Source organism: Lepidochelys kempii, chromosome 9, assembly GCF_965140285.1.
Source record: "Lepidochelys kempii isolate rLepKem1 chromosome 9, rLepKem1.hap1, whole genome shotgun sequence".
NCBI classification, from domain to species: domain Eukaryota; kingdom Metazoa; phylum Chordata; order Testudines; family Cheloniidae; genus Lepidochelys; species Lepidochelys kempii.
Window position 1 is genome coordinate 7,673,503 of NC_136388.1, and position 7,376 is coordinate 7,680,878.

Consider the following 7,376-nt stretch of genomic DNA (forward strand, 5'->3'; position numbering starts at 1 on the left):
CTCAGGATCACTCCCTTTCCCTTCAGTGTCCCCTATCCCTTCCCTTTTGGGGATGCTCACTAAACTAAACACGTAAAAAAAGAAACCATCGTTCAACTAACATGACGTTGCTGCCATCAACTTTTTCGGTTCAGCTCAAACTGTTCAGCAAATTCGACACAAATTTGCAAATAGTTCTGGTTGATCTGAAATGACATTTTTCGGTGAATAAACTATTCATCCAAAAAGTTTCACCCTGTTCTAAGTGTAAAAGCTTTGGGGTGGGGGCCCGTCTTTTTGTTGGGTGTTTGTACAGGACCTACCAAAATGGGGTCCTGGTCCTCAGCCTTACAATAATAATCAAAGGTAAAAAACCAAATGTATTCATCTGTTGGCTGTTCCATACATTAAATTGGGGTGGTAGATAAGGTCTGCAGAAGAGGGAGCCCTGCTCCATCAGACTTTATGAAGCCCATCAAAATGGGACATTCTGCTTGCAGTTTCAGAAGTTTGTGGGGTGGTGGATAATGCCCAGGAATAGAGCTGGGCAGGGGAAGTTTTGTCCATATTGAGCACGCAGAGCCAACTTTTGAAAAGACCCAGGGGCAAGATTTTTCAACTGCCTGACAGCCGGAATCAGAGCCAGATTTTTAAAAGAGCACCCACCATGCCGAGCTCTTCGGAACCGCCAGCCAGTTGTTTAGGTGCCTAAATGGAAGCCATGCTCTTCTGAGCATCTGGTTCCAATGGTGGGTCCTGAGCACATCTGACAAGGTTATCAGCTAGAAAATGTTCAGTATTTACAGTTTAACATGGAGATAATAGCTGTTACCTGACTTTCCATCCTCGCACAGCACCTCACCTGCCATGACTCCGGTTCCCTTCGCCCCTTCCTGCCCTAGAGCCTCTATTTCAAGACCAGGTAGCACAGCTCCATGACACCCAGTCCCTAACCCACAGTCCACTTCCCCCATCACCATGTCCCCACCTGGACTCCTGCCCCTCTATATTTCTCTCATCCCTTATTCTCTGCTTTCAGCAATGGTACTGCCAGTACCAAGAGTTCCAAAAGGCAACGTTTCTCACCTCGTGCAATAACTAGTTCTGCATTATGTGCGTCCCTAGGGGTGCTTCACTCCAGGTGCTCATGCGCCTCTCAAGCCTTTGAGCAGAGACTTCTGGCTAGCAGTGCCCATTCAGCCCACACAGGCGCCCTATGCCTTCTCACGGCAGACACCGAGGCTACAGAGGGGTCTGTGGGCAAACTGCCCTCGGTTCCTTCTCTACTCAGTCATCCCTAGGGAACAACCGAAGCAGAGGGTAAGGAGGGCGGGTAGGTGAGCACCCATTGCAGGACACAACTCAAAGAACTACAGTTACTGCACAGGGTAACATTGCCGCCTTCTTCGAGTAGCAGCATCCTTTTGGGTGCTCCACTTCAGGTGGAGATAAGGCCTCTGATGCTGAGCTGGGAGGGAGGGGACGTGGCTCCATGATAGCTGCTCAGGGGGGCTCTGCCCCTCTCAAAGCACACCAGGGAGCCTGCAGCACAGCTGCCTCTATCAACAGAAGGGGGAAACACAGGCAGTTCAGGTGACATTCCTGAGCTGACCGTGCTCTCGAGAGAGATCGCGAGAGCTCCTTCCATAACTAGCCTGAAACTGCAAAACTTGCAGCATCACCAGAAGCGTTGGCAACAATGGGCATGTGAAACTTCAGGGACACCTGGTTCTTGGGTAAGGAGGGAAGGGGAGGGTTTGAAATGTTGGCTTCAAATAAGCAGCTGTCTTCAAATTTATAGCTCTGAGAACTCAGCCTGAGATCTGAAAGTCACACTGTTTTTTCCTTCTCATCATCATCATCATCATCAAAAGATTTTCCAGGCCAACAGGATCCCTCAGTTTCACTTGTGCAACCTTAAAATCTACAGATTATGCCTTCATTGACACCTCTGCAACTCCCATGGTCTTTAGTGCATTTGCATAGGTGTAACACCTGGGAACTTGGCAAAGAATTCTGTTTATGATGCACCAACAGACATAGAATCCATCTCTCTCTTGCTTTCTTTGGCTCTGCATGGCTAACAGAAACAAAAAATAATCTCATATGGGTCTGATACACACAGGCAGTAGGTATGCATTGATTCAAAGGGCCATCTGACCATTCACTTTAAACTAGCAAGATGATATTTTGTCATTAAAAATGTTCACTAGTACAAGTTTGCTGTAAAAATACAAATATGAGAAAACACAGCAGTAAAAACAGTGCTATGAAAACTCCTGAAGACCAAAGGAATGTAGAGAACATCAGAACATCATTCAGACCGCATGGGGTCTCATCACAAACACGCTCTCAGAAGCAGGAGCAGATCCATCTGCAGACACAGCTGATGTGCCGTCACTGGCGAAAATGTAGCTTAGGAAACAGAAGCTACTTCAGGGAAGAGCTGTGAAAGAAGTTACACTGTAAGACATGGCCACCAAGGCTTCATGACGTTAACCTCTGAGTGTGGTATTTATCTGCAAAGGAGGAGGCTTCTGTATTAGGCAGTAAAACATACAACAGACATAGAACATGGATTGTTAACGGCCGGGTCCAGAATTGTTTAATACTGTTTTTGAGCAAAGCCTGTAAAACCCTGTTCACAACATTACGAAATTGATTCAATTAATAATTCTTGGCACTTAATATTTTCCCTCCGTACATCCTCAAGTGATTCATAACAGTGAGTAAGACATCATTAAGCCCCAACAGCATTCTCAGCTGTTGTACTTGAAGGCACAAGTAGGCATCATCCCTGTGCCCTGTGAAGCTTACAATCTAAATGGATACAAGGCTCACATGTCAAACCCAGAGAACAGAGCTAGCTGATAGATTTTCCTCTCTCCACCACAGATATGGGTTATTACTCACATCATCCATCCAGAGGGATGACTTCTCTGCTGCTCAGAGAAGTTAAGTGACTTAAGATCACACAGGTTTCAGAGGGGTAGCCGTGTTAATCTGTATCAGCAAAAACAATGAGGAGCCCTTGTGACACCTTAGAGACTAACACATTTATTTGGGCATAAGCTTTCATGAGCTAAAACCCACTTCATCAGATGCATAGAGTGGAAAATACTGGAAGGAGGTATAAATACACAGCATATGAAAAGATGGGAGTTGCCTTACCAAGTTGGGGGTCAGTGCTAATGAGCCAATTCAATTAAGGTGGAAGTGGGCTATTCTCAACGGTTGACAAGAGTAAGGCAACTCCCATCTTTTCATATGCTGTGTATTTATACCTCCTTCCAGTATTTTCCACTCCATGCATCTGATGAAGTGGGTTTTAGCCCACGAAAGCTTATGCCCAAATAAATGTGTTAGTCTCTAAGGTGTCACAAGGGCTCCTCATTGTTTTTGCTGATACAGATTAACACGGCTACCCCTCTGAAACCTGTGTGATCTTAAGTCACTTAACTTCTTTGAGCAGCAGAGAAGTCATCCCTCTGGATGGATGATGTGAGTAATAACCCATATCTGTGTTAGTCTCTAAGGTGCCACAAGCACTCCTCGGTTTTTTTTAGATCACACAGTGTATTAATAAGTGACACCATCAAAGAACATAATCACATCAGCCACACCATCAGGGGCTCGTTCACCTGCACATCTACCAATGTGATATATGCCATCATGTGCCAGCAATGCCCCTTTGCCATGTTCATGTCTGTCCCATTCACACTGTGTAAATGTTGCCATAGATGTTGGTTAACTGGAGAGTTGATAACCATAAGTCAGAAAAATTGAAAGCAACCGGCAGATCTATTAAAAGGCTTCTTTCGGATGTTTTCTATAACTCTGACTAAACCCATTTGCCTCTGACTGAATCGGATTAGAGTTTACAACATAATTTAGCTGCCTAACGTAACACACTTTGGGTATGGAATGCCAGTCCTACTCCATTTTATGCAACATGGACACTGAGCGTTAGAACATCACTCAACAGGAGGGAAAAGGCGACAAAAGGAGAACCAGAGAACTTCCTCTAAAATATTACATCAGCTCAAAGTTAAAGTGAATAAACAGACACTTGTTATTTTTTCTTTTTTTTTTTTGTATGTGTTTTTTCCTTTTTGTTTTAGTTTATTGCAAATTATTGTATGTGTTTGCTTCTCTCAGTGTCAATGTAGGAAGATAACTATTTTTTGCACTCTACATTTCTTTTCTTGCTACTTCCCTGTGACTTTTCTTATCTTCCTTCTCATTGCCTTTTCTCAGGTCAGACTTATATTTTCTCCTGAAACAGAGTCTGAAGTGAATTTCTTACTATTGTAATTATTTAAACTGTTTTGCAAGAGAATGGCACTTCAGGAAAACAGGAGTACAGTTTTTCCTACTCCATCTTAAAACCAATTGTCTGGGTTATTGCAAAACTTTGTTTTAGGGTGTACAGTTGGCCATGCTATGGAGATCAAAGTTCTCACAGCCTGGAAACATTTCACTGATATCAGTGTCAATATATCATAGTGCCTTCTGCAAGAAAAGTTCTGCCACGGATGCCTTATAGAAGGAGATACTCTCTGCTCTCTATATATTGTGGGTGAGTCCAAACGGCCAGTAGAACATAATGAGTGCTTTTTAGAAGAAGGCTGAGTCTTTTATCTATTTTATCTTATATCTATTACCTAGTGCCACTCGCAGTCTGGAAGAAATACCAGAGAAGCGACGAGCTGTTCAGCCTCTGGCAAAACAGGATATCTAAATGGTCACGGAACTGTTTTGGAAACAATAGGGCCTGATCTAAAATCCAGCGAAGGCAATGGAAAGACTCCCATTGATATCAATGGGTTTTGGTTCAGTGCTATTCACACACTGGATTTGTGATAATAAAGTCTGTACATTATAAATTCTTAGAGAGAGAACAGCAAAAGCAAAGAAGAAAAATAGCAATTGAAAGTGATTATTCTTTTTTCCCCAGTAGTGCAGTTCCCCACGTCGCGTGTGTTTGGGTAATAATTAGTCAGGTTCAAAACTGCAGTAGCGTCATTCATGTCAGAGGGGTGAAAAAAATTTCGCCACTGGCTTGAAATGAAGTAAATCAGATTTTCCCCAGATAGAGATAATGGGACTTAAAGCAAGACTGAAGGATGCAACCTGCTACATATCTGGCACTCTAATTTCTCTTAATCCACGGGGAAACTGAACACAACGAAACAAAAACCCACAGCTGAAAGTCATAATCACACCTGTAACTCAGGCTCTTGTTGGGCATTTAAATGAATTCCCTGGAGTTCATTCTGTACTTAATGAATTATTGGCACTAAAACGTTGGATCCAATAGCAGGTACACAATGTGCTCAGAGTGATTCGGTAACCTTGATTCTGCCAAAGAGATATGAGTCTGGAAACGGCAGCTGGCACACTGAAGCAACTGCTGAAATGAGATATAACGACATTTGCTTATTAACAGGCAGTTTACAAGAGCTTAGTTGGGCTGAATTCTACACAGTCAGATTCATTCCTCAGATACTGAAGAAACAATTATTATTTACTTTCAAAGGTGTCAAAAACAATACATAAAAAAGCGCTCACCCAGAAGCTATACAAGTTGGAAGGTTTGATCTTCCGCAGGGATCAATAGGGAAGGAAAGGCAGCCATTTTATAGCAAAGGTAACAAAAATTGAGTGAAAAGACTGTACTTGAGGTCCAGTTCTAAAGAAATGTACACATCCCAAACAAATAAATAATTCTAGGAAGCGCTGCATGCCTGAGAGTGGCCCAAAGTGGTCCATGCCAAGTCGGTTAGCAAATTTGATCATGCTAGCCAGCTGCCATGACCTGACTCTTCCTGGACACACATCTTATTTTGGGTTGCCAGTGCAGCCTTTTTATCCCAATCATCTCAGGGTGCTTGCCTGTGAATTGAGTGATCCTGGCTACTTCTCCTAATTTTATTTCGAGGGCCCTGCAGAGCTCTTAAAAACCTACCGACGGACTATACCGCCAACTTCTGCTCGGTTTAAATAAACGCCTAGTGTTTCGTCAGTCAGACTAAACATAACATAAACCTAACAAGTGTTCAGAAATCTTCCAACTTGTTACTCCAATAGGGACAGCCTGTTCTTATACGGCCCCAGCCCTGCTTACCCTCATGACCGCAGTCTAGCTCTCCGACCCCATCTAGGATCCTGCTCCCTCTCCCCACAGCAGCCAACAATCCCTCAAATTCAAACCCTCCAAATCTCTAACAGGCAGACTGGGTGGAACATCCATCCAGGAGTCCAAGCCTGTGTGTCTATGTACACTCAGCACCATGTTCTTTTTGGTCTTCATCCTGCTTCATATCCCATCATACAATTTCGCTTAACATTTTATCCTATGACCACATCTCTTACCAAACAATTTTCAAACAAACGTAGTTCCTTCTTCACACCAGCTCACGGCCCAGGTGCATTCATTTGCTTCTGCCCTTCTAAGCTAGCAAGCACTCTAGGTCCTATAGTGCTCAGAGATTGATCCATCAGGTTTACAAGTGGTTTGCCTTCAGCCAAGAGAATACCAGTCTTGCTTCTCCACCAAGAATGGGTCTGGAAGGATGCTAAGGTTGAAATCCAGGGAAGTCAATGGAAGTTCTGCCATTCACTTCAATGGGCCCAGGATTTTGCCCAAGAATGCAAGGCCCTAAAGAGGTGTTTTGGTTATTTTTGTTTTTTAAATATTTGAACTGTGCATTTCTCCAACTCCAGGCTTTCTGTACAGTGAGCAGATTCTTTCTTGCAGTCTTGCCCATTTGCACTGTTCTGGCATGCCCAGTAACAAAACGCTCCAGTGAAGAGAATCATTTTATACCCTTACTATTCAGAGGCCCCCTTCATAGTGGTTTCAGCTTAATATCATATATTTTATCTTCAAACTATTTTCTGTCTTCAAACTATTTTCCTTATATATTCAGTCATATTATCTTGTTTTGGTGTGATTGCTTTGCTAAACAAGGTATTAATTAACCTTATACAGTATCTTGTGGATGCCTTCACTCCCATTTGCAATTATAGCAATCACTTCATAGAAAAATAATATGATAAAGATAACATTCTTAGCTGTTTTTAATGCATTTTAGCTGCTGGGAACAAAGAGAAACGTCACCATTATATAAAAAGAAGTGGAGTACTAGTGGCACCTTAGAGACTAACCAATTAGACTAATTAGTTAACTAATTGGTTAGTCTCTAAGGTGCCACTAGTACTCCTTTTCTTTTTGTGAATACAGACTAACACGGCTGCTACTCTGAAACCTGTCACCATTATATGAGAGTCCAGATGCCGATGGATCACAATTTCAGAGCCAATAGCATGTAGCCCCAGTATCCATCCTAATAGGAGAGTTTCTCACTGAAAAGAGAGAGAGGTCACACTGGGAG